Source organism: Mirounga angustirostris, unplaced genomic scaffold, assembly GCF_029215605.1.
Source record: "Mirounga angustirostris isolate CCGP_5_RB_7025 unplaced genomic scaffold, mMirAng1.0.hap1 SCAF_4, whole genome shotgun sequence".
Classification (NCBI taxonomy): domain Eukaryota; kingdom Metazoa; phylum Chordata; class Mammalia; order Carnivora; family Phocidae; genus Mirounga; species Mirounga angustirostris.
Genome location: NW_026991712.1, coordinates 174564725 through 174587534, shown reverse-complemented (window position 1 = coordinate 174587534; position 22810 = coordinate 174564725). Strand labels below are relative to the sequence as shown.

Here is a 22810-nt window from a genome sequence, read left to right as displayed (position 1 = left end):
AGATCCGAAGAAAACCAGGTAGACAGACAAAGACAGACACACAGAGAGGGGCACACAAGACCGAGGGCAGGAGGAAGACCACAAAGAGACACAGAACGAAGTTGGAGCCAAAGATAAAGACGGCTGGGATACGCACGCAGAGACCGGAATCCGCCCGATCTCGCAGAGAGGGAGGGACAGAGGGTCCCCGCGGGAAGCCGGGAGGTGGAGAGCGCCCGGGAGCGCGGGGGACGGGGAAAGCGCAGGCAGCTGCCGGGCCCCGCCCCCCCCCCCGCCATCCCTCCCGGAGCCTCCGGGTGTGGGGGGCGGGCGATCGGCCCGCTTCCCGGCAGGGGGCGCCCTGGCCGCGTGGCCCGGTCTGCCGGCGGAGCTCCGGCGGGGGCGGGGCGGGGGCGGGGAGGGCTGGGGCCCCGGCCTGGGCCGGCGGCGGGGGCGGGGTGCCCCGGCTGCTCTCCGGGCCCCTCGGCCGCCTTTATAAGCCCGCGGGGGAGGTGGCCCCGGCAGCGTCGCGCTCCCGCCACTCCGCGCCGTCGGTCTCAGCGCTCCGACCCCACGTCGCTTGTGCCAGGAGACCCTCGCCCACGAACTCTGCTCAGGTAAGGACTTGGTGCCGTCCTCGGCTCTCCGGGACCCCCAGGGACGGGGTCGATCCCGGCGCCTCCTACATCCTCCGCTCGTCCGGGGGTGGCGGCGAGGATGGTTGTAAATGCCAGGGCGCGGATCTCCGCACCTCCTCACCACCCACGGCAGCCCATTCGGGACCCCCAGGCACCTGTCGCGTTCCCGTTCTCGCGCGCATCCGGGGCTCCCGTCAGCGCGCGGGGCCGGGCTGGAGGTTGGACGTGGCGCCCGCGGGGACCGCGAGCTAAGGGGACCGTGCTCGGGACCGCTGCTGTAGTCCTGGGGTCTCCTGCCTCCCGGGTCTCTGCCCGGGACTTACACCTTCCATCTACGCGCCTCTCCCGGGTGTCCCGTGACTGAGCAGCCCCGATGATACCCCCTTGGTGGGAGATCAAGAGACTCAGGCTGCCAACCCCAGCACCCAACCTGGTGCCCTGCCATGCCTCCCACCTGGAAACCTCTAGCTCGCGCCACTGCCTCCTGGGGAGGAGGCTGGTGTGTCCATGTGGGGTCCAAAGTAGTTTGGGCCAGAGCTGGGATGAGTAGAGGGAGAGAGGCGCTAGGGTGTCCCAGAGCCACATGGGGTGGGGAGAGGGGACCTCTGGTGAGTGGTTGTTTGTCTGGGAGTTGGGGTGGGCACAGTTGGTGGGGGCAAAGCTCTGGAGCCCTCGAAGCCAAGGGAGCCTATGACTCACCTCTGGCAGTGCTCAGGTGAGTGGGTCACCCAGAGTTGGTTCCCATGCCCAGTTTAAATAAAAAACAGTTCAGTGCCTGGTGACAGTGATGGGGTGGAAGCTGAGAAAAGGCCCATCACTGTCCCTTCTGACCCTTTTCCAACATCATGGGGTAGGGGCCTTTACAAAGGCCTCTGGCTGGTGGAGGAAAAAGCTGGAGATCGAAAGAGGGGGCCATTCTCAGGCCAGAGGGGGCTTTGGGCCCCAGGGAAAACTGTAGGTGTGTAGGCTTCCCTGGGAGGCCAGGGTTGGTTCCCACACTAGCCGGGATGAGAGCTGTTCACTGAGTGCTTGCTGTGTGCCGGGTCTGCTCCAACACTTTACATGCATCATCTATCTGGTTTACAGATGGGGAAACTGAGGCTTACAGACATTAACAAGTGATGAGACTAGGATTCGAACCCAGACTCTAACCCACACAACCTCGGCTTCCTGATTCCATTCTCCCGCCCAAGAGCTGAAGGAGCAGACCCTCAGTTCTGGGCTCCATTCCTGCCCACCCTCCAAACTTGCTTTCTCCAGGTGTTCAGCCCTCCCCACCTGCCCATCTTGGCCCTCTTTCCCTTTTTTTCTTCCTGAACTTCATGCCTCTGAATTCACTAAGCAGAAGAGGCCCCTGAACACAGCTCCCCAACTTCCCCGCCCCTGGAGTGAGACCGGGTGAGTGTCCATGTCCGCGGCACCATCTGTAAATGGGGAGTGTGCCTCTTGCGTAAGACTCTTGTGAGGAATAAAACTGAACTGAGGCCAGAAACAAAATACTATCTTCATTCAACAAATGTGGAGCTTTGCGCCAAGCCCTGTTCTAGGTGCTGGCCAAGGAGCAGTGAAGAGAACAGAGTGATATTTGGACACTCGCATAGAATTGGAATCAAGGAATTCACAAGGGAGGAGATTAAAATGCAATAACACGTGTAAGATTGGTCGGCCAACATTTTGTTCTCACTAATAGAGCAGGCAACCTAGCTGTGTGATCTGGGATGAGTTCTGTCCACTGTTGTGCTTCAGTGTCTTCCTTTAAGCTGAGGACATCAGTAAACTACCTACCGGTGGTGAGTTCTGGGTATGACTAATGCATGCAGGTGTTTAGCTGGTGTCTGTGCTTAAGAAAATATTGGGGGCACCTGGGTGGCTCAGATGGTTAAGTGTCTGCCTTCGGCTCAGGTCATGATCCCAGGGTCCTGGGATCGAGTCCCACATCGGGCTCCCTGCTCCTTGGCAGCCTGCTTCTCTCTCTCTCTCTCTCTCTCTGTCTCTGTCTCTCATGAATAAATAAATAAAATCTTAAAAAAAAAATAAGTAAAATATTGGCTACAGTCAGCTCTAATCTCAGCAAAAAATGCAGCCCTAACCCTGGGTGTACGGTTATGTCACTCAGTGCCCCTGAGCCCTGGTCACCCACCTTCACCCGGGCTCTGCCCAATCTGTGATGGGCTGCCCTGGAGGGTGGCATGGTGCCTTTGCCCATACTCAGAAGCCACCTCCTATCATCCTAGACGCAGCCTTGGTCAGGAGCCTGGAGCTCTGTGCTGGGCACAGGTTTGGGGCTGTTATCTCTGCAGGACCTCATACCCCCTCTGCCTGTTCTTCTGTCTCACTGTGTCCCAGCTTGGAAATGGAGTGAAACAGCACTCAAGCCCTGCCCGTCCAGGGGCTTACATATCCGACATTCCCTGTAAAATAGATGCTGTCCTCGCCTTATGTTTCCTAGGAGGAAACTGGTCTTAGGGGAAGGGATTTGCACGAGGACACACAGATGCTACCGGCGGAGCTGGGGTGAGGGACCAGGTGATGAGAATTCCAAGTCTGGTGATCTCTGTGTTCTACCCATCCCTGGGGATGAGGTCCTCTTCATCCAGGAGCAGGATCCGGCAGCACAGCCCAGAGTTCTCACCTTGAAATAGGCCCGACTGAAGTTATCGATACAAACCCCAGAGCTGGAAGGGAGCATTTCGGGGAGAGTGAGCAAGCTGGGTTGAGAACCAGCGCTCAGAAATCTGCACGTGGCCGCAGGAATGCTGACTCAGCTTTCCCAAGGCAACGTAGTCTAGTCGCAGGCAGGCTGGAGCTAGGCTGGGCCGAATGGCTTCATTTTTTTTTTTTTCCTCCTAGAGGTATCCTGACTTTTAGAGGACAGGGGGCAGTAGCTTGCTGGGGGCAGTAGATTGGAGGTTCATTCCCAGCATTCCTATGTGACCCTGAACGAGTCACTTTCCCTCTGAGCCTCAGAAGAGGAAATCATTTGTAATGTGGGTTAATAATGTATACTTTGCAGCTGCTATGAGGGGCCAGCAAGATCATACATGGTTTTCCAACACTGGGATGAACCAGTGTTCCCGGGGTATTTTCCTTCACCACTAGCAGGCGATCCATAGGGCCCGAGAGAGGCCCTGTTTAGGTTAAAGGGCCCGGACAGCCCGGGAAATCCTGGCTTCGGGGTGGGCATCTTGGGTTCCAGTCCTTGCTGTGTGACCTGAGACAAATCACTTGGCCTCTCTGAGTGTTGCGTTCACAGTAGGCCCTTAGCAACTTCGGCTTAGAATGTTCAGTGTCCAAAGAACATTCAAGAACAGTCTCTATATTTTCCACCTCCCCATACCACCCCCCAACATTTCATGATTGCTCCCAGAAAAAGTTCATGCTTCAAGTTTTCCATGCTGAAATTCTCAACCTCACTGTGGCATGAAATCAATTGTTTGCATTTAATTTGACTTCTCAAATTAAGGGGTAAAATTTGAGATGAGGGTAGGGGGTTGGGGGAGGAGATGAGGAAAACGAAGTTAAACCAGATGTGTTTTTGTTTAACTGTCGGATGGTGGTTAAACTGCCTGAGTATTACCATGGTTCTTTCTGGATTCCAGTAACCGGGAGTCAGGTTTCACTAAAAATTGTAGTGTTCCTTCCCAGCAAATGTGGGCTTGCCCTCCCCATTATTATTATTATTATTATTATTATTATTATTATTATTATTATTATTCTTTTATATTCATGTGCAGCCACAAAGTACTACCCAGTGAGAATACCTCACAGATGCCTGGGATTTCAGAGCTGGAAGGTGTTTAGCAGCTGGCTTGGTCAGCTGGCTGCTTTGCAGACCAGGGAGACTGAGGCCCAGAGAGGGGAAGGAGCTTGCCCAGGGTCACTCAGCTGCTTAGGGCAGAGTTGGACTGGGAATTCAGTCTCTTGGCTCTAAGGTCCATGACTTTCCTAAAAGTAACCACTGTCTTGAATTTGGTGTGTCTCATTTCCATAGTACATCCATAGTATATCTATCTTTTGAAAAGAAAAGTTGTTCAGGGAGGATGCAGACAGTGTGGACTCGTAGGAAAAGGATCTTCAACTCAGGAGAGCAGGGTTTGAGTCCTGAGCTGTTGATACACTACCCATATGACCCTGGGCAAGTCACTTCCCCTCTCTGAGCCTCGGTGTCCTTGTTGGTAAGCCCAAATACCTGACATCCTCAAGTCTAGGAATGGCTCTAATTCAGTCAATTGGCTTTCCCATATTTATGGCCTAGGTTATGGCAGGTCTGTCACAGACTGCCCTCCAAATGGGGCAGGGGACAGCTGTGGCCGATTGTTGACTCCTGCAGTGATTTAAAAACATTGATTTAGTTGTTGCTGTTATTCAGCCAAGTGATTTCATTTTACTTCTTTAGAAAGATCAGAAGACGTGGCCACACTGGGCCGCGTCCCAGCCTGGCCACCATGGCTGGAGCTGATTAGCAGCTGCTCTGTCCACTTGACCGCAGTCCCCACGGCTCCCTTCTCCCTCATGCTCACTTACCTCATGGATGCGATCTGCCTGCCTTCTGAATTTGCAGTTTCTGGGCGAGGTGCTGTGAGGCCTTGGAAGGAGGGCTCAAATCTCATCTGAAGGACGGCATGAGGCTTGGGCCAGCCCTCGGGGGGCTCACGGTAGGAATGTGGGACACATGGACCTAAGTCCCTCTTCTGTGGCTACATAGAGGGAGCTTTCTTCCTGCTCTGGTGGTCCCCGGGAAGAGTCTAAGGGCTCTAGAGGTCTAGGGGTGACGGCAGCAGCCTGTCAGGACTTAGAGAGCTGGGCCCGGGGCCGACCCAGCTGGGGACAGGCAGCTGTGGGAGCTTCAGGGTACAGGTACACAGCTCCCTCAGGGAAGGGACTCCCTGGACTAGGGGCAGCTCACCTAAATGCTCCCAACAGCCCTGCGTGCTGTTGTCACTCACTTCCGAGACAGGGAACACCGTCTTGCGCTCTGAACCCAGGGCTCTGTTGGGCCCCCTTTGCTGAGTGCCAAGCCCTAGCCATGACGGGGCAGGCGTCATGGTGGCAACACAGACCTCCAAGTCACTGTGACTGAGCTTGAGGGCAATGTGGCAGGCCATGAAGCCTCATGGTCAAATACAGGGGGTCTGGAAGCAGCTGCCTGGACGTGAGATTCTAGAAGGTCTCCACAACTGTTCTGGGGGTACAAGATGAACAAGGAGGTCAGTTACCCCACCAGACAACCTGATAGTAACCACAGCCACGGCCCGCCCCCTCCGCCTTGCACTTGTGGAGGAGCTCAGAAATGTGCCCCGTGTGGGTTTGCATTTTCTAAGTACCTGCCAGGGACCAGGCACCTTCAACATTATCTCTGATCCCTTACCTCCTCCCCACGTCCTGCCCTTTTGCAGATGAGACTGAGGTTCAGAGGGTAGACATGCCGGGTTCAAACCCTTCCCCAGTTTTTCTGACCCAGGGAAGGGAGGGGAGGGGAGGGGAGGCTATTTCTGGGAAAAAGACCTCCATGACACCCCCCCTGCCCCCCCCCCCCCAGCCCCGCCGGGTTCCATAGCAGTATCTTCATTCTCCCAGACCTCAGTTTGTGGTTCGGGTGGATGAACTTCACCAGGTCAGGTATGCAGGCTGCCAGGCAAAGCTCAGCAAACATTTTATGTTCTTTAAAAAAGTGTTTAGGTGGCTTTTATTTGAAAAGCCATAAATCCAACCTTTAAAAGGATCTGCCATGTGACTTTTTGTTAAGTCAATCTCTTGCCTTCTTCGATCCACCTTTTCACTTTGTCTGGGAAACAACAAGGTGGGTGTCCTCTCCCAGGCTGAGGCTCCCAGTTCTCTGTCCTGTAAGCCCCCAGGCCTCTTGTAGGCTGTCACTGAACTGTGTCAGGCTTGGCCTTTCTGAGTATTATTTGTCAGTTTCTCCTTCCACCTGTCCCCACGTTGACTTACCACCGGCTTCTTAACATAACATACAGGAGTTAATAACTTACCCATCTGCCACCGTTCTGGGCAGAAAGTGTTTCAGCAGATTCTGAGTCTTCCTCCCCTCCCTCACTCCTACTTAGCACTGCTGTAGCTGCTGTTTTTTCTGCCTCCTTAAGTGAGCGCTCCCCCCCCCCCCCCGCCTCTGCCAACATGTACCAATGCTAACTAATACCTGCTAATATTACCAGGCCAGGGGTGACCTGCAATTGCTCATTGGTCTTAACAGCAGCCCTGTGTGGTCAGTGCTATTTTCCCGACGTTACAGAGGAGGAAACTGAGGCACGAAGTCACCCAGTTGGGAAGTGGGAAGCAAACACGTTTGTCCCCTACCATTGCCAGTCCACCCACTCAGGGCTGCTTCCTTCTCTGTGACATAAATGATACAATCCATTTTCCTAGAAGAATCTGGTTCCTGGGACGCCTGGGTGGCTCAGTCGGTTAAGCGGCTGCCTTCGGCTCGGGTCATGATCCCGGGGTCCTGGGATCGAGTCCCGCGTGGGGCTCTCTGCTCGGTAGGGAGCCTGCTTCTCCCTCTTCCTCTCCCCCTGCCTGTACTCGCTCTCTCTCTGACAAATAAATAAAATCTTTAAAAAAAAAAGAATCTGGTTCCTTATTTATTTTGAAATCATCAGATTTGGTAATTCATGTTTCAGTTCAGTTAGCCAGATAGCAAAGATCAACAGGGCTCCTCTCAACAGCCAGTCCAAACCCTTGCCTGAATCACCTGGATTTTTGTGTGTGTGTGAAAATGATGTGGGTTTTTTTTTTCCTCCTTTAACCTAATCCTGATAATTAACATCTAAGGGCTTCCTCTGCTTCAGGAACACGGAGCTAATCACTTTGAACGGTTGTACTGTATTTTTGTCCTCTTCATTTTACAGAGGAGCAAACTGAAGCTCAGAGAAGCTCTGTAACCTTTCCCACGCCACACAGCTGGAAAGGGGCAAGAGAACCAAATCCAGGTCTTGTGCTGTCTTGCTTAATCAGATTAGCATCTGAATTCAAATCTTTGTTTGTATACAAGCCCTCAGGGGATGGTGCTGTCTGCATTTGTTTTCACTGGAACCATCTGCCTCTGGGGTTTGGGAAGTGTGGTAGGAGGCCTGAGGGGTGGGGGTGGGGAGCCAAGTAGGCAGTCCTGTTTGGGCAGCAGCTCCTGTTTTCAGACAGTGGGTCTCAGTGGGTCTGGACACCCTCTCTTATAGTCCAGAGAAAGGACGTGACAGTCCTGGCAGGAAGCACCCTCAGAAAGCCAGAGGAGCCTGAGTTTGAATCCCAGCCCTGCCCTTTTTTATGCTGTGTGACCTTGGGCAAGTCCCTTTCCCTCTTGGCTTTCAGTTACCCCACAACCAGGGCTGTATTGAGGCAAGGCCTTCAGGCTTTTCTAGTTCACGTATGGCAAGTAGTTACACTCATCAGGTATCACTAATCAACCACTGCTCTCTTTTTCCTTCTGAACTTCAGGGCCTTCTAAATGCAGTCCTCCAGGCAGCCCTTATCAACAAATTAGAGTTGGTACACAAGACTGAAAGATATCCCAGATCCAAATTAGATGTTGTCATTGTGTGGAGGGTGGAGAAGGGACAGGCCCAGGGTAGCCCTCAGGTCAGTGTCCCCCTGCTCCTTAGTCTCCTTTCCCTTGTACAGGAAAGCAGGAGGCGCTCAGAGCTAGACTGGGCCAGAACTTCCCTCTGGTGCCGGGTGGGGACCTGTCCTGGGGCACACAGCGGTGCACATGTTTAGTCCTCAAGGCGGGGGGGGGGGGGGGGGGTGTGCTGGCTTTTGGGGCTGGTGACGACCCAGGCTTTATAGTGAGAGTAGAAAGAGGCTGGTTGCACATAGTCCTGGAGAGTTAGGCTCACCCCTCCCCCACCCTCTATAATAGTATTAATAGTATTAATTATGGTAGAGTAATAATAGTGGAGTTATTAACGTTAGGGACGCCTGGGTGGCTCAGTCGGTTAACTGTCTTTGGCTCAGGTCATGATCCCGGGGTCCTGGGATCGAGTCCCACATCAGGCTCCCTGCTGAGCAGGGAGCCTACTTCTCCCTCTGCCACTCCCCCTGCTTGTGTGCTCTCTCTCTCAAATAAAAAAATTTAAAATTTTAATTTAAAAATAATTAATGACTTTTTCAGCTATATTTTGAATATTTCGAATATTTTATTAATATTTATTATGCACCAAGCCATTCTGCTAAGTGCTTTGTATATAAATATACACTTTTAATCCTTCTAGCAACCCATTCTTGAAGTGAAGGAGATGACTCAGAGGTGAAGCGATTTGCCTGAGTTGCCCAGGCTGGTGAACTCAGTGGGGCTGCCCAGATTTTAATACACATTTGTGCAACCCTGCAGCTGGCTCCCTCCCTGGCTCTGTGCTCTTTCCCAGCTCAACATCCTCACTTCTCCTTTGTGACCGTGCCACCCCTTTACCTGTGGAGCGTGCTCTTCCCCGTGTGGCACCTCCCACAGACCGATGGGGACGGCACAGCAAATGGCATCTCCGCTTTGGCAGGTTAGAAAATTGGGCCTGGAGTCCCAAGGGAAGAAATGGTAATCCCTGATCCAGGGGATTTAGTGTTCTACCTGTTCCCTGGGCCTTGCTGAACCGATGGCCCCAGGGAGCAAGGGCGGGAGGCGGGAACTCAGGAGCAGTGCAGCTGACTGAGGTGGGACAGGGCTTGGCCTTCCTAGCTCCTGTTCTAATCAGCCATATGACCCTGGATGAGTCACTATGATACTCCCAACCTCAGTTTACAGGCTCCTATCATACTTTTCCATTTTTAAAGCCCATTCATTTATTTGTTTGAAATCTCTATATCTAACATGGGGCTCGAACTCCTGACCCTGAGTTCAAGAGTCGCATGCTCCTGGGCACCTGACTGGCTCAGTCGGTGGAGCATGCCACTCTTGATCTTGAGGTTGTGAGTTCGAGGCCCCACATTGGGTATAGAGATTACTTTAAAAAAAAGTCACATGCTCCACCAACTGAGCCAGCCAGGTGTACTTTTGAAGCTCTTTTTAAATTCATGAACTAACTGAATCCTTAAAACAGCCCCCAAAAAATATTGTCTCCGTTTTGCAAAAGGGGAAACTGAGGCTCAGGTCAAACCGATGGCAAAATCAGCCCTCAAATTCAGATCAGGATCCCAGGCTAATGGTCCTTCCCCAGACTCTTGCAATCTGATTATCTATGGAGTGTCTGCCTCGGAGTATGAATTCCTGGAGGGTAAGAGCCCCATCCGAATCCTTGGTGAATTCCAGTGTGTGGCAAGGTGCCTGCCTTCAGCAAGTTCATGTCATCCTTGGGTTAACGAAAGGCTGTCACACCTGGCAAGGCTTTCCCCAGCCCAGCTGGACTCTGTTACCATGGGGAAACCTGTGGAGGCTGTCCTGCTGGGTTTAACACCTGAGCCACCCCAGGATGAGCCCGGCTGCCCTGCCTACATGTCCATTGGCGTCTTCACGTCTCCGCCGATGACACCGACTCATGGTTTGGTGGTGATTGGCAGCAAGACAAGCCAGTTTCCTTACTGACAGCTCAGGCCCTTAGTCAGGTATGAGTTCTGCCAATGATTATCTCCGACCGGTCTTTTCATCTGTTTTGTTCAGAGATGTACCCTCAGCGCCAAACAACCTTAATTTCCTTAGTAGGAACGGCCGTCATGCTGCATCGATGTGTACCATGCTTTTTGGCACATGGTGCACACTTAATGCGTATTTGGTGAATGAATGAATACTTGCACATCACACCCTGAGGCAGGGCCTAAACAGAGGTTTCCAGGAAGGGGAGCCAACCTGTCACCTCCCCGCTGCCTGGGATAGCCCCAGCGTGTCAGCTCCCTAATTGCCCAGCACTGTCCACAGCCGACAGCAACGGAGACTAGCACCTCTCCAGGTGAGGAAGGACAGTGACCGCTCCGAGGGAGGTACTGCTGTGATCTAGAGCCCGCAGGCAGCAGGGAGGCTCAGTGCAGTGAAATAACTTGCCCAGGGTCACAGAGCCGTCGGTGGTGGAGCTGGGATTTAGACCCAGAGCCTGGGGTCTTTCCTCTTTCCCTCCCAGTCGGCTGAGCAGATTGGTTTTGGCTCTGGTGTGTCTTTCTGAAGATGTCTGGTCCAGAGTTCCAGGCCTGGCTCCAATCAACCTCAATGTATTTAATAATGACAGTAAGAGTGGCCTTTCACCGTGTGCCTATTGCAGTGGGCCCCTGCCAAGCGTTTGACACGCCCTTCTCTGTTTGGGCGTCTTAGCCTCCTCACGGAGTAGGTACCCCACGGAGTAGGTACTAGAATCCCTGGTTTTAAAGGTAAAGAATAGAAGCACAGAAAGGGACTCAAGATCCTGCAGCTCATAAGCAGTTAAGCCAGAATTTGAACCTCCAGAGTATGGGCCCGTAATCATTTAATACTAGATAAATCTCTGGAGGCCAAATGTGTAAACTCCTGAACCTCCTGGTTCTTCTGGAGCCAGACTTGGGGAGGAGGTGAAAGGCAGGAACAGACTGCATGACGCTTCCCGGCCCCCTGAGCTGAGGAGTGCAAAGTTTATCTATCCCCTGTGTGATTCCTGGGGGCAGGGAGAAATGGGGGTGAGGGGCACAGCAGGGCAGTCCCTGTGTTTCTGGGAACCAGGGTCAGGGGGAGGCCAGGGCAATTAGCCTGGCTGAAGCCACTGCTAACTCAGAAATGTCAGTGGGAGATTGGCCCCAGCCTCCGTCTGGATCTGGCCTCAGGCCTGACCTTCCTGGGTTTCTTCGATCCCAGCCTTCCAAGGTCTTCCTGGGTTGGGAAATGTCAGAGCACTGGCTTATCTGAGAACTTGGCATTGAAATTTCCTCCAACACCGAATCCCTGGGCTGGGCTGGCCTGCCTGTCCCACTTCCCCCTTTTGGAGGAAGTGGAACCTTACGTGATTTGAATAAGTGTTTCCCAACTGGCACCTGGCCACGGATTGCTCAGCTGTGCAAGCCTCCAGCTCGGGCTCTGAGGCAGGCCCACCAACCTCCTCAGCCAGTCATGGAGGGTGAAATATGGGGAGAACGCCTGTCTTGTTGGTTTGGCCAGGGCAGGCCCGAGAGGATTCCTGTGAGACGCGGTGCTGGCCTTCAGCTTTGTCCCCTCGCGGCCTGAAGTGGCTCCTGGGCAAGAGGGGAAGAAAGGGGCTTCCCCTACTTCAGGGTATTCCTGCTGGAGTGGCCTTGCTCATCAACTCACCTGGGTGTCAACTTCTTAGCACCTGTCAGGGTAGAGAAAGGAAGAAGCAGAGTCAGGAAGGGGGAAAAGATGAATGTGGGGGACACTCACTCACTCATTCATTCATTCATTCTACAAACATTTTCTTAGTCCACCTGCCTGCTGGACCCAGAGCTAGGTGCTGGAATTCATGCATGAATCTGGTCTAGTTTTTGCCTTCAGAGAACATCCAGTGTTTGGGGGAGATGCTTATGTAAACAGACCCCTTCCCAGGTGGTGTAGGATTAGGGAAAGTTCGAGAGCCATGGGACCAGAGGAGGCCTCCCCACCAAACCTGGGACAGAATGACCATAAGGGATCTCTGGAGGAGGTGGCGTTAGGTGTTTTATCTTTTTACCCCTCCAACAAATATTTACTGAGCATCTTCTATAGGCAGGTGTGGTTCTAGGTGCTGAGCATACAGCAGCGACCAACACCAAGTCCTCTAGGAGCTCCATGGTACTGGAAGAGACACACCATAAAGTAATTAAGTTAATTTCAGACAGTGGGAGTGCTGGGAAGAAAATAGGAATGTGAAATAGTGGGGGACTGGGCAGGAGTGGGGGCCTCTTCACCTGGAGGGACAGGGAAGGAAAGGATGCATGGCCTTTGACCTGAAGGAGGAGGAGTGAGCCCAGCATAGTCTTGGAGGAAGGGCGTTCCAGGCAGAGGATGGGCCAGTGCAAAAGCCCCGAGGGGGGAAAGCAGGGCAGAGAAGGTGTGAGTGGTGAGTGGTGTGGGCTGGGGGCCAGGAGGTGATGTCAGAAAAGTGGGCAGGACCCAGACTTGTAGACCTCCCACCAGCTGTGGAAGAATGAGGGGAGCCAGCCAGGACAAATAAAGGATTGGGTGACCTCCCATTTGCTGGGTGGCCCCTTAGAAAGTTTGAGTAGGAATGGCCTTTGGGACTTGACATTGCAGCCTTCTCCAAACACAAATGGGTGGCTGAGGCCCAGAGAGGGAAAGTGACCCGCCCGAGGTCATAAAGGGAGGTGGCGGGACTAGATCTAGGTCCCCTAGCCATCAACCAGTTTTTTGCCAATATGCCCACACAGCCCCTCTGAATTAAGGTGGGCATTTATTAAGCACTTAGTGTTTGCCAAGAAAGTTATGTACGTTGCCTAGTCTGACGGGAGGAAAAGGGGGAAAGGGCGGTACAGGGACCCGGTGAAGGGTCATTCAGACCTGGCTTCCATGTAATTGGCCCTGGCCAAGTGACTGAGCCTCAGTTTACTCATAAAATAGAGACAGTAATGGTTTCTAGCTCATAGACTGTTGAGGATGCAATGAGATAGTATATGTCCAGCACTGAGCATTTTTTGTTTTCATTTAAGTGATTCTATGGACCCTGGGATCTTTCAATGGCCTAATCGTGATCCTTGTATCAGGCAATCTCATCACTGGTCCACAATGGCCCTCTGTCTATTTTATTATTAAAAGTAAATTTAAACCTGGGTGGTTCAGTCGGTTAAGCATTTGACTCTTGATTTCAGCTCAGGTCATGATCTCAGGGTTGTGGGATCAAGCCCCACGCGCTCAGCAGGGAGGCTGCTTTGACATTCTTTCCCTCTGCTCCTCCCCCACCAGCACTCTCTCCAATCAATCAATCTTTAAAATAAATAAGCAAGTAAATCAATTTAAAGCCCCTATGAACTATCATCCACTACCAGGACTAGAATATTGACAGTAATTTACATCTTTCTCTGAGCTCCTTCAACCTCCTCCCACTAACTGTCTTCATGTGCGGTAATCTCTCCTGAATCTAGGGTTTCTCATTCCCAGTTTTAAATTTTTATTTTTATTTATTTATTTTTAAAGGTGTTATTTATCTGAGGGAGAGAGACAGTCAGGGAGAAGCAGACTCCCCGCTGAGTGCAGAGCCTGCCCCAATTCCGGGACCCTGAGATCATGACTTGACCCCAAGTCAGATGCTTAATTGACTGAGCCACCCAGGCACCCCTATATATACTTTACAAAGGTGTACCATCCTTTATATAATCTCCTTGGACTTGGTTTTCTCACTGAATCTTATATTGCTGAAATTGATCCAATTGTTGCATGTAGCTGTAATTCTTTTTTCGCTGGTTGTTTAAGTAGGCTCCACCCTGGAGCCAGACGCAGGGCTTGAACTCACAACCCTGAGATCAAGACCTGAGCTGAGATCAAGAGTTAGCTGCTTAAACGACTGAGCCACTCAGGCGCTTCAGTAGTTCTTTTTTTTTAAAATTAATTTATTATTTATTTATTATTATTTTTTTAAGATTTGATTTATTTGACACAGAGAGAGAGCACAAGCGGGGAGGAGTGGCAGGCAGAGGGAGAGGAAGAAGCAGGCTCCCCGTTGGGCAGGGAACCTGACGTGGGGCTCAATCCCAAGGCCCTGAGATCATGACCTGAGCCGAAGGCAGGCGCTTGACCATCTGAGCCACCCAGGTGCCCATTTTTTTTTTTTTTTAACTGCTTGCTGTATATGTGATATATACACCAGGTAATTATTTTACAATTTTATTTAATTTCTTGTTGATGGCATTGGGGTTGTGTTCAGGTTTTTGCTAGTGTAGAAAAAGTACTTATGAATATTTATGTACATGTCCTATAATGCATGCAGAAAGGACTTTTCTCTTGATGTATACCTAGCCACTGATTGTTGGGTCATAGGGTACTGAAAATTTGTTCAGCATTACAAGATAAGAGCAAAATGGTTGAGGGGCGCCTGAGTGGCTCAGTCGTTAAGCGTCTGCCTTCGGCTCCGGTCATGATCCCGGGGTCCTGGGATCGAGCCCCACATCGGGCTCCCTGCTCCGCGGGAAGCCTGCTTCTCCCTCTCCCACTCCCCCTGCTTATGTTCCCTCTCTCGCTGTGTTTCTGTCAAATAAATAAATAAAATCTTTAAAAAAAAAAAAAAGAGCAAAATGGTTGGATCTCTTTGCACTCCCGCCGGTAACGTATAAGAAGTCCTGCTGTTTGTGTCTTCTATAACACATGGTGTCAGACTTCTTAATTTTTCCCAATCCAGTAAGTATAACAACTTCTCGTTGTAGACTTGATGCATTTCCCAGATTACCAGCGAGGTTGAGTATGTATGAGTATGAGTATGTGTGAGTCCTCTTCTGGTACTGTCTTTTGCCCATTTTTCTATTTGTCTTTTTTTTTTTTGGCATTTTCTTACTGGTTTGTCATAGTTCTTTATATTCCTGAGTCTAATCATATTTTGGAAACTGACATTCTAAAATTGAATATAGGTCAATTTAGCAGTCTTTTATTTATTTATTTATTTTTAAAGGATTTTATTTATTTGTGAGAGAGAGAGAGAGAGCACAAGCAGGGGGAGCTGCAGGCAGAGGGAGAAGCAGGCTCCCCGCTGAGCAAGGAGCCTGATGTGGCGCTTAATCCCTGGACCCTGGGATCATGACCTGAGCCAAAGGCAGATGCTTAACCAACTGAGCCACCCAGGCGCCCCTCAGCCCTGGTGTTAATCTCAGGGTCATGAGTTCAAGCCCTGCATTGGGCTCCACACTGAGCCTGGCGCCTACTGAAAAGAAAAAAAGGAAAAGAAAAGAAAAGACATGGGGCACCTGGGTGGCTCAGTCGGTTAAGCGTCTACCTTCGGCTCAAGTCATGATCCCGGGTCCTGGGATCGAGCCCCGCATCAGGCTTCCTGCTCAGCGGGAAGCCTGCTTCTCTGTCTCCTTCTACTGCTCCCCCTGCTTGTGCTCTCTTGCTCTCTCTGTCAAATAAATAAATAAAATCTTAAAAAAAAAAAAAAAAAGAAAGGGAAGGGAAAAAGGAAAAGGGAGAAATTGTATCCCCTTTTCCATAATAGTTGTGTCTTAGCTCTATTTTGTATTTTTTAAAATTAATCTTACTTCAAGTTTTGACTTTTTTTAAAGGATTTGTGGCTTTGATCTTTTCAAATGAATCTTTGTCTTCTGTTGTGTTGATTACTATTCTTTATAATCTTATTTTCTTCGGGTTGCTGTTTTTTCTAACTTCCTAAGTTAGATGCTTAACTCATTAATTTTAAAAAATCCATTTATTTATTTGAGAGCCGAGGGGGATGGGCATAGGGGCAGAGGGAGAGAATCTTCAAGCAGACTCCTCATTGAACGGAGCCCCATGAGGTGCTCAATCCCACCACCCATGAGATCATGACCTGAGCTGAAACCAAGAGTCCGATGCTTAACCCACTCAGCTACTCAGGCGCCCCTTAACTCATTAATTTTTACCCTTTCTTTGCTGTGTTCTATAATTTTTGATACATAAATGTTTTTGTTATCACTCAGTTCTCAGTAATTTCAGATTTCTACTACGACTCTTCTTTGATCCATGAGTTAGAGATGCTTTTAACTTCTGAGTGTATAGGGAATTGTTTGTCCTTTTAAAAACATGATTTCTAAAGAACATAAAACAAAAGAACATGACTTCTAACTTAGTTGTACCATTGTCAGAGAATGTGGCTATGTGAAAACCGGTCATTTAAAATGAGAGACTTAGAGGGGCGCCTGGGTGGCTCAGTCGGTTAAGTGTGACTCTTGATTTCCAGCTCAGGTCATGATCTCAGTGTTGTGAGATCGAGCCCTGAGTGGACCTCTGCGCTTAGCAGAGTCTGCTTCTCTCCCTCTCCCTCTGCCCCTCCCCATGTGCTGTCAATCTCTTTCAAATAAATAAATCTTAAAAAAAATAAAAAATAATAAAGCATCCTTTAAAATCCTTTATTCCTTTAAAATAAAATAAAATGAGAAAGTTGGAGCACATGGCTGGTTCAGTTGTAGAGCATGTGTCTCTTGATCTTGCGTTTGAGTTTGAGTCCCATGTTGGGTGTAGAGATTACTTAAAAATAAATAAAAATAAAAGAGACTCGCTTTATGGCCTGGTATGTAATGATTTTTAAACTGTTTTTTGAGTGTTCCTGAAAAGAATGTGTCTATGTACTTTTGTTTCTGCCTTCCTACATTTTTATTTCAATTTATCTTGCTTTTTCTTTCATTTTAATGTTTTATTACTTAAAGATTGCCGGCTATAATTTTTCCATACAAAGACCAGGTCTCCCTCTTAAGCCCTCATATTCACTGACTTGCCCTTCAGCCCCTGTGACATCACATTTAAAATTTTCCAGATTTTTTAGCACTGAGTTATTTTTAGATATATGTTCCTCGGGGCGCCTGGGTGGCTCAGTCGTTAGGCGTCTGCCTTTGGCTTGGGTCATGATCCTGGGGTTCTGGGATCAAGCCCCGCATTGGGCTCTCTGCTCAGCGGGAGGCCTGTTTCTCCCTCTCCCACTCCCCCTGCTTGTGTTCCCTCTCTGGCTGTCTCTCTCTGTGTCAAAAAAAAAAAAAAAAAAAAAGATATATGTTCCTCTTGTTCTTTTCTTTGCTCTGGGAATTTTTTTTAAAACACTAAATTTTATTTGTTATTTGCTCTGCCTTCACATACCTTTAGTATCTGCTTATGTTTGTATTACTTAAGTAGTTACTGAAAAAGGTTTTTAGGGATGCCTGGGTGGCTCCGTCAGTTAAGCATCTGCCTTTGGCTCAAGTCATGATCCTAGGGTCCTGGGATCAAGTCCCACATCGGGCTCCTTGCTCAGCAGGGAGGCTGCTTCTCCCTCTGCCACTCCCCCTGTTTGTGCTCTCTCCCTCTGTCAAATAAATAAATAGAATCTTAAAAAAACTTAAAGTTTTTTAGAGGGTGTCTTTTTGGACAAATGTGAGCCCTTCAATGTAGACTTTAGTATCTGAATGACAGTTTAGCTGGATATAGAATTCTTTTTTTTTTTTTTTTAAGATTTTATTTTATTTGCTAGAGAGAGAGAGAGTGAGAGTACAAGCAGGGGGACTGGCAGGCAGAGGGAGAAGCAGGCTCCCCACTGAGCAAGGAGCCCAATGCGGGACTCGATCCCAGGACCCTGGGATAATGACCTGAGCCGAAGGCAGACATTTAACTGGCTGAATCACCCAGGCATCCCTGGATATAAAATTCTTGGTTCAGATTCTTTTCCTTTGGTACTTTGGTCAATTCAATTTGATACCTATTCCTTTGTAAGTGATCTGTTTTTCTCTAGACTTTAGAATGTTTTTGTTGTCTTTTGATATTCACTGTAATATTTCTAAGTGTGCATTTTTCCTTCTCTGTCCTGTTTGGTATATTTGGGGCCTTTTCAAAGGGAGATCTTTGGTCTTTCTTTAGTTCTAAGGTTATCTTCATTATCTCTTGAAATTTCTAGATGTTGGCACTTACACTTCTTTTTGTTAATGTACAATTTCGTACAATAAAATGCACAGATGTTAAGTGTGCAATTCCATGTGTTTTGACAAGTATACATTACCTTGTAACCATGATCCCAAACCAAGATTTAAAAAAGACATTTCTATCTTTCTAGCAATTTCCCTCATGCCCCTCTCCAGTCCATTTTGCCTCCCAAATGCAATCTTTATTCTGATTTCTTTCACTGTAGATTAGATTGGTTATTTCTGGAGTTTCATATAGATGGATTACACAGCATGTACTCTTTTATGTTTAGCTTCTTTCACTTAGCATAATGTTTTTGAAATACATCTGTTTGTTGTGTTCTTTGTTCACACCTTTTTTGCTGAGCAGTTTTCCCTGTGCGCGCGCACACGCGCGTGTGTGTGTGTGTGTGTGTGTGTAGGAGGGGTGGTTGTTAATCATTTGATTGTCAACTTTAGTAGTTATTTACTGGATACAGTCCTTTGTAAGTTATATGTACTATGCATGTTCTTTTCCATTATATGTCTTGTCTCTTCAGTTTTTTTTTTAAGATTTTATTTATGTGTGAGTGGGGGAGGGGCAAAGCAGGACGGGGGAGGGAAGGAGGTAGAAGCGGGCTCAAGGAGAAGCAGACTCCCCACTCAGCGGGGAGCCTGATGCAGGTCTGGATCCCAGGACCCTGAGATCATGACCTGAGCCAAAGTCACACACTTAATGGATGAGCCACCCACACACTCAGACTATTCAGTTTCTTAATGGCATCTTTTTTTTTTATGGTATCTTTTGATGGGCAGAAATTTTAACTATTGATGAAGTCCAGTTTATCAGTTTTTTTGTTTTGTTTTGTTTTGTTTTCCTTTTATGAGGTTAGGACTCTTTGTCTTCCCCAAAGTCACAAAGATATCCTCTTATGTTTTCTTTTAGAAGCTTTATGATTCTGGCTTTTGTAACTAGGTTTATGATCCATTTCAAATAATGGAGTAAGGTTGGGGTTGACGTTTTAATGTTTGATGTTTTATCCTCTCTCTTTAATCTTTTCTGTTTCTTAATCCTTCCTGGCTTCTTCCTGGAAGTGTCTGTTTCCTCTTTCCACTCTACTTCTTACCTTCATTATTTCAACTGGTTTTTCATACAGAATATTTCCACTTGGGTTCTCTAACACTTGATCTGTTTTATATCGCTAATATCTTTCCTTACTTTGTGTGTTCCTAATGCTTATTTAAAATTCTCAGTCCATCTGTTGAATACAGCTGATTCCAGTGGTATCTAATCAGTTTGTTTTGAAGCCATTGTGTTCCTTGGATTCCCTGTTCTTTAACCCGTGATCTAATTTCTCGGGGGGTCGGGTGTGTGTGTCACGGGGGTAGGTTCAGCAATTCTATCTGGTGCTGCATACTGGGCTAGGAATCTAAGCCTGACCCTAGTCTCTGTCAACACCAATGAGCCCAAGTAGATGACAGCCTAGAGTGGAGACCCTCAGTTGGGCATTGCCATTCCCCTCCCCAGGTAACCCAGCGCCCCAGGACTGGGCCTCACTTCCAGCACCCCAGGGCGCAGCAGGCAGGGAAGGGGGCTATCTGGTTAGACCAGAATCCACCAGCCCTGAGGTCTGGAACGGAAGGGGTGGGTGGTGGAGAGACCAGAGGCCTGTTGGTTTCCTCTTGATTCCTGCAACCCCACATTGCCTGCTGCACTGCCCTGATTTTGCTCCAGGGTTGTTGGGTGTGGTTTTCTTTCTTTTTTTTTTAAAGATTTTATTTTTGGGACGACTGGGTGGCTCAGTCGCTTGAGCGTCTGCCTTTAGCTCAGGATATAAACCCAGGGTCCTGGGATCGAATCCCCCATTGGGCTCCCTGTTCAGCGGGGAGCCTGCTTCTCTCTCTCGTTGTGTCTGGCAAATAAATAAATAGAATTTTTAAAAAATACATATTTTATTTTTAAGTAATCTCTGCACCCAACTTGGGGCTTAAACTCACAACCCTGAGATCAAGAGTCGAATGCTCTACAGACTGAGCCAGCCAGGTGCCCCTCACCCTGGTTTTGCCCCAGCAGACACTCAGGCCATCTGCCTGAGCAGACACTCAGGTCCAAGCGAGTGGTCCAGGGCAGTGGGTGTGCTGGGGAAGGGAGTGTCTACTGGGGAAGGCCTGATGCAAAGGGGCATCAGGTTTGAGCAGAACTCAAACCTGATTTTCTTTTCTAATGTGTTCCACCACCCTAAAGACTACGTCCCGCTCCTTCTCCTGGCTGCCACACCAACCCCCTCCACACACCAGTTTAAAACCCCCTTGGATCTCCCCAGGAGATTCTGTTTTCTCCATAATTTCCTAGGCTTAGTGATGTTTTGCTGTTTTGCTGTTTTGTTACTCGGGTGTTAATTTGAGGAAGAGGATCCAGGAGCCGGATGTCTTCCCTTACTGTTCCTTTCAGGACCGTGTGGCATCCCTGCACCCACTGCACGGCCAGCCACTGCGCCACCACCTGGAGCACGGTGGCTGCCACAGAAAAACAGCACATTGATTAGGGGTACCGCTGAGTCCGTGGTATTAGAACAGATGGGCCAAGAATTTGATTTTATTTATATTTTTTAAGATTTTATTTATTTGAGAGCGAGCGAGCGGGTGCTTTGAGCAGGAGCTTGGTGGGCAGGGGCACAGGGATTTGCTGAGCATGGAGCTGGACTTGGGGCTCCATCCCAGGACCCCGGGATCAGGGATCATGACCTGAGCCGAAGTCAGATGCTTAACCGACTGAGCCACCCAGGCAACCCTGGACCAAGAATTTTATTTTATTTTATTTTTTTTGTTTTTGTTTTATTTATTTATTTATTTTTTAAAGAATTTTAAATAAGCATTAGAAACGTGCAAAAGAAATAAGGAAAGATGTTGGCAACATAGAACAGAATAAGAAAGTATTAAAAAAAAAAAAAGAACAAGGTGGAAGTATTTAATATGAAAAGCCAACCTCATCATCTGCCCCTGCCCCAACCTTTGCATGCACCTCATAGCTTACTATTCTCCAAAAAAAAAAAAAAAGACTTTCATGGCTCCCAGAACTTTGCATGGGCTATTTCCTCTGCTGAGACTGCCTTCCTTCCACTTCTGCTGGAAAAATTCTGGTGCATCCTTGAGCCACCTTCCCTGATGGCCCCTTATGGTCAGTGTGATACCCAGTGATGGCATGGGGTTCTGGAGTTAGGAAACCTGGCTGCTTGTCCTGATTCTTCAGCTCACTGGCTGTCTGACTTGGGGGTGGGGGTGGGGGGTCATACTACCTCTCTGGATTTCAGGAACCTGCTGGGAAAAAAATACGAGAGTGTCAGGGTAGATTATTCCTAGAGTCTCTTTTGGCTCTGACAAACTGATGGGGTAGTTAAGAGTGAAGGCTCTGGAGTGGGGCTGCCCATGATCCCTTTCTGGTTCAGCACTTAATCACTGTATTTCAATGCCTCAGTTTACTAACCTGGCGTAATGGTTGAAAGTTTGTATTTCAGAGGTTCCAGGTTCCTAGTCCCAGCCCTACCACTGCCTGCTGTGTGATCAGAGGCAAGTTACTTAACCTCTCTGTGCTTTTTTTTTCTCTTCTGTAAAACGGGGTTGGTACTGAGGATGCCTACCTCAGAGGGTAGGAGCATAATGAATACAGCTGTTGTTCTGTTGCTGGTGGTGGTTCACCATTATGCAAACTTCTCTATTCAGTTCAACAAATTCTTGATGTTTGTCTGCCAGGCCCTGCTAAATGTTTTCTAAATACGCTTTCTATTGAGTTTTATCTCTTAACAGATACTCTCCTTGGCATCTTATCTTTACAACAACCTTGCAAGACGGGTTTGACTAACCTTGTTTGACAGATAAGGAACCTGCAGCCCCAGATGCAGAGTCACTTTCAAAGTTGCACAGACTCAACCCATGGCCGCCGCCTCCATGGCCAAGGTCTTTCCGCTATGCTCCAGGGTTCAGGAAGATTACACAGGGATTTTGGGGATTCCCGGACAGATCCCAGATGGGAAAGCTCAGTGAGAAGCTCCCCACCCCCTTACACGTGTATTCCAGCTGTCTGCCCGCCCTTGGCCATACACAGGATGTCTTAGGAGGTTTCACACAAATGTGGGTTTAGTGATGGGCCAGAAGTTAATTAGGGGCTCATATGACCTGGGATAGAGAGCCACAGGGGCTCTGGGAAAGCGAAGGGGACTCTTGGAGGACAGGGAATCAGCAAAGAGGAGGCTTGAGTTTCAACAAGCCCAGAGCTTGCGAGTCCTGTGGAAGTAGATGTGGGCCTTGCCCAGAGGCAGCTGCACAGGGTGGCACCAGGGCTGAACCCCAGCCTCTCTGTGCACCTGCGGGCCTGGGCTTGAGGCTTTGCCTCTCAGAGCCTTGCTTGCATCATCTGCAAAAGGGCCTCTAGTGCCATTTGGTAGAGTTGGGGAGAGGGCATCGGGGAGCCCAGCAGCACCTGGTTAGATTAGCATATGTAGGCGGACACCACATTTAATCCTGAAGCTTCCTGAAGTTTCCTTATCTGCAGTTTGGGAATCACATGCTCAGCTGCGAGGGATTACTGCAAGGGCAAATGAGATGATTGCTGCGTGAGCCTTTCTCTGACCTTTCTATTTAAAACTGCTCGCACCATCTCCTGCTTGTCCTCCCTGCCTCCTTTTTCTCCGTCAGGCTTAGCACCACCTGGCATCCTGTTGACTTTATTCCTTCTTTGTTGTCTGCTCACCCCAGCAGGGATTTGGGTG

The 22810-nt window shown here is 49.1% G+C and overlaps 1 protein-coding gene across 1 annotated transcript in view; it reads left to right on the top strand.

Moving 5' to 3' along the window:
- The first annotated feature begins 428 nt into the window (after positions 1–428).
- Positions 429–22810, top strand: part of ALPL (alkaline phosphatase, biomineralization associated) — a 54080-nt gene continuing 31698 nt past the window's right edge. The window contains exon 1 of the mRNA XM_045898513.3: positions 429–596. The gene's annotated coding sequence lies outside the window, so the exon portion shown is untranslated. The remainder of the gene's footprint in view (positions 597–22810) is intronic.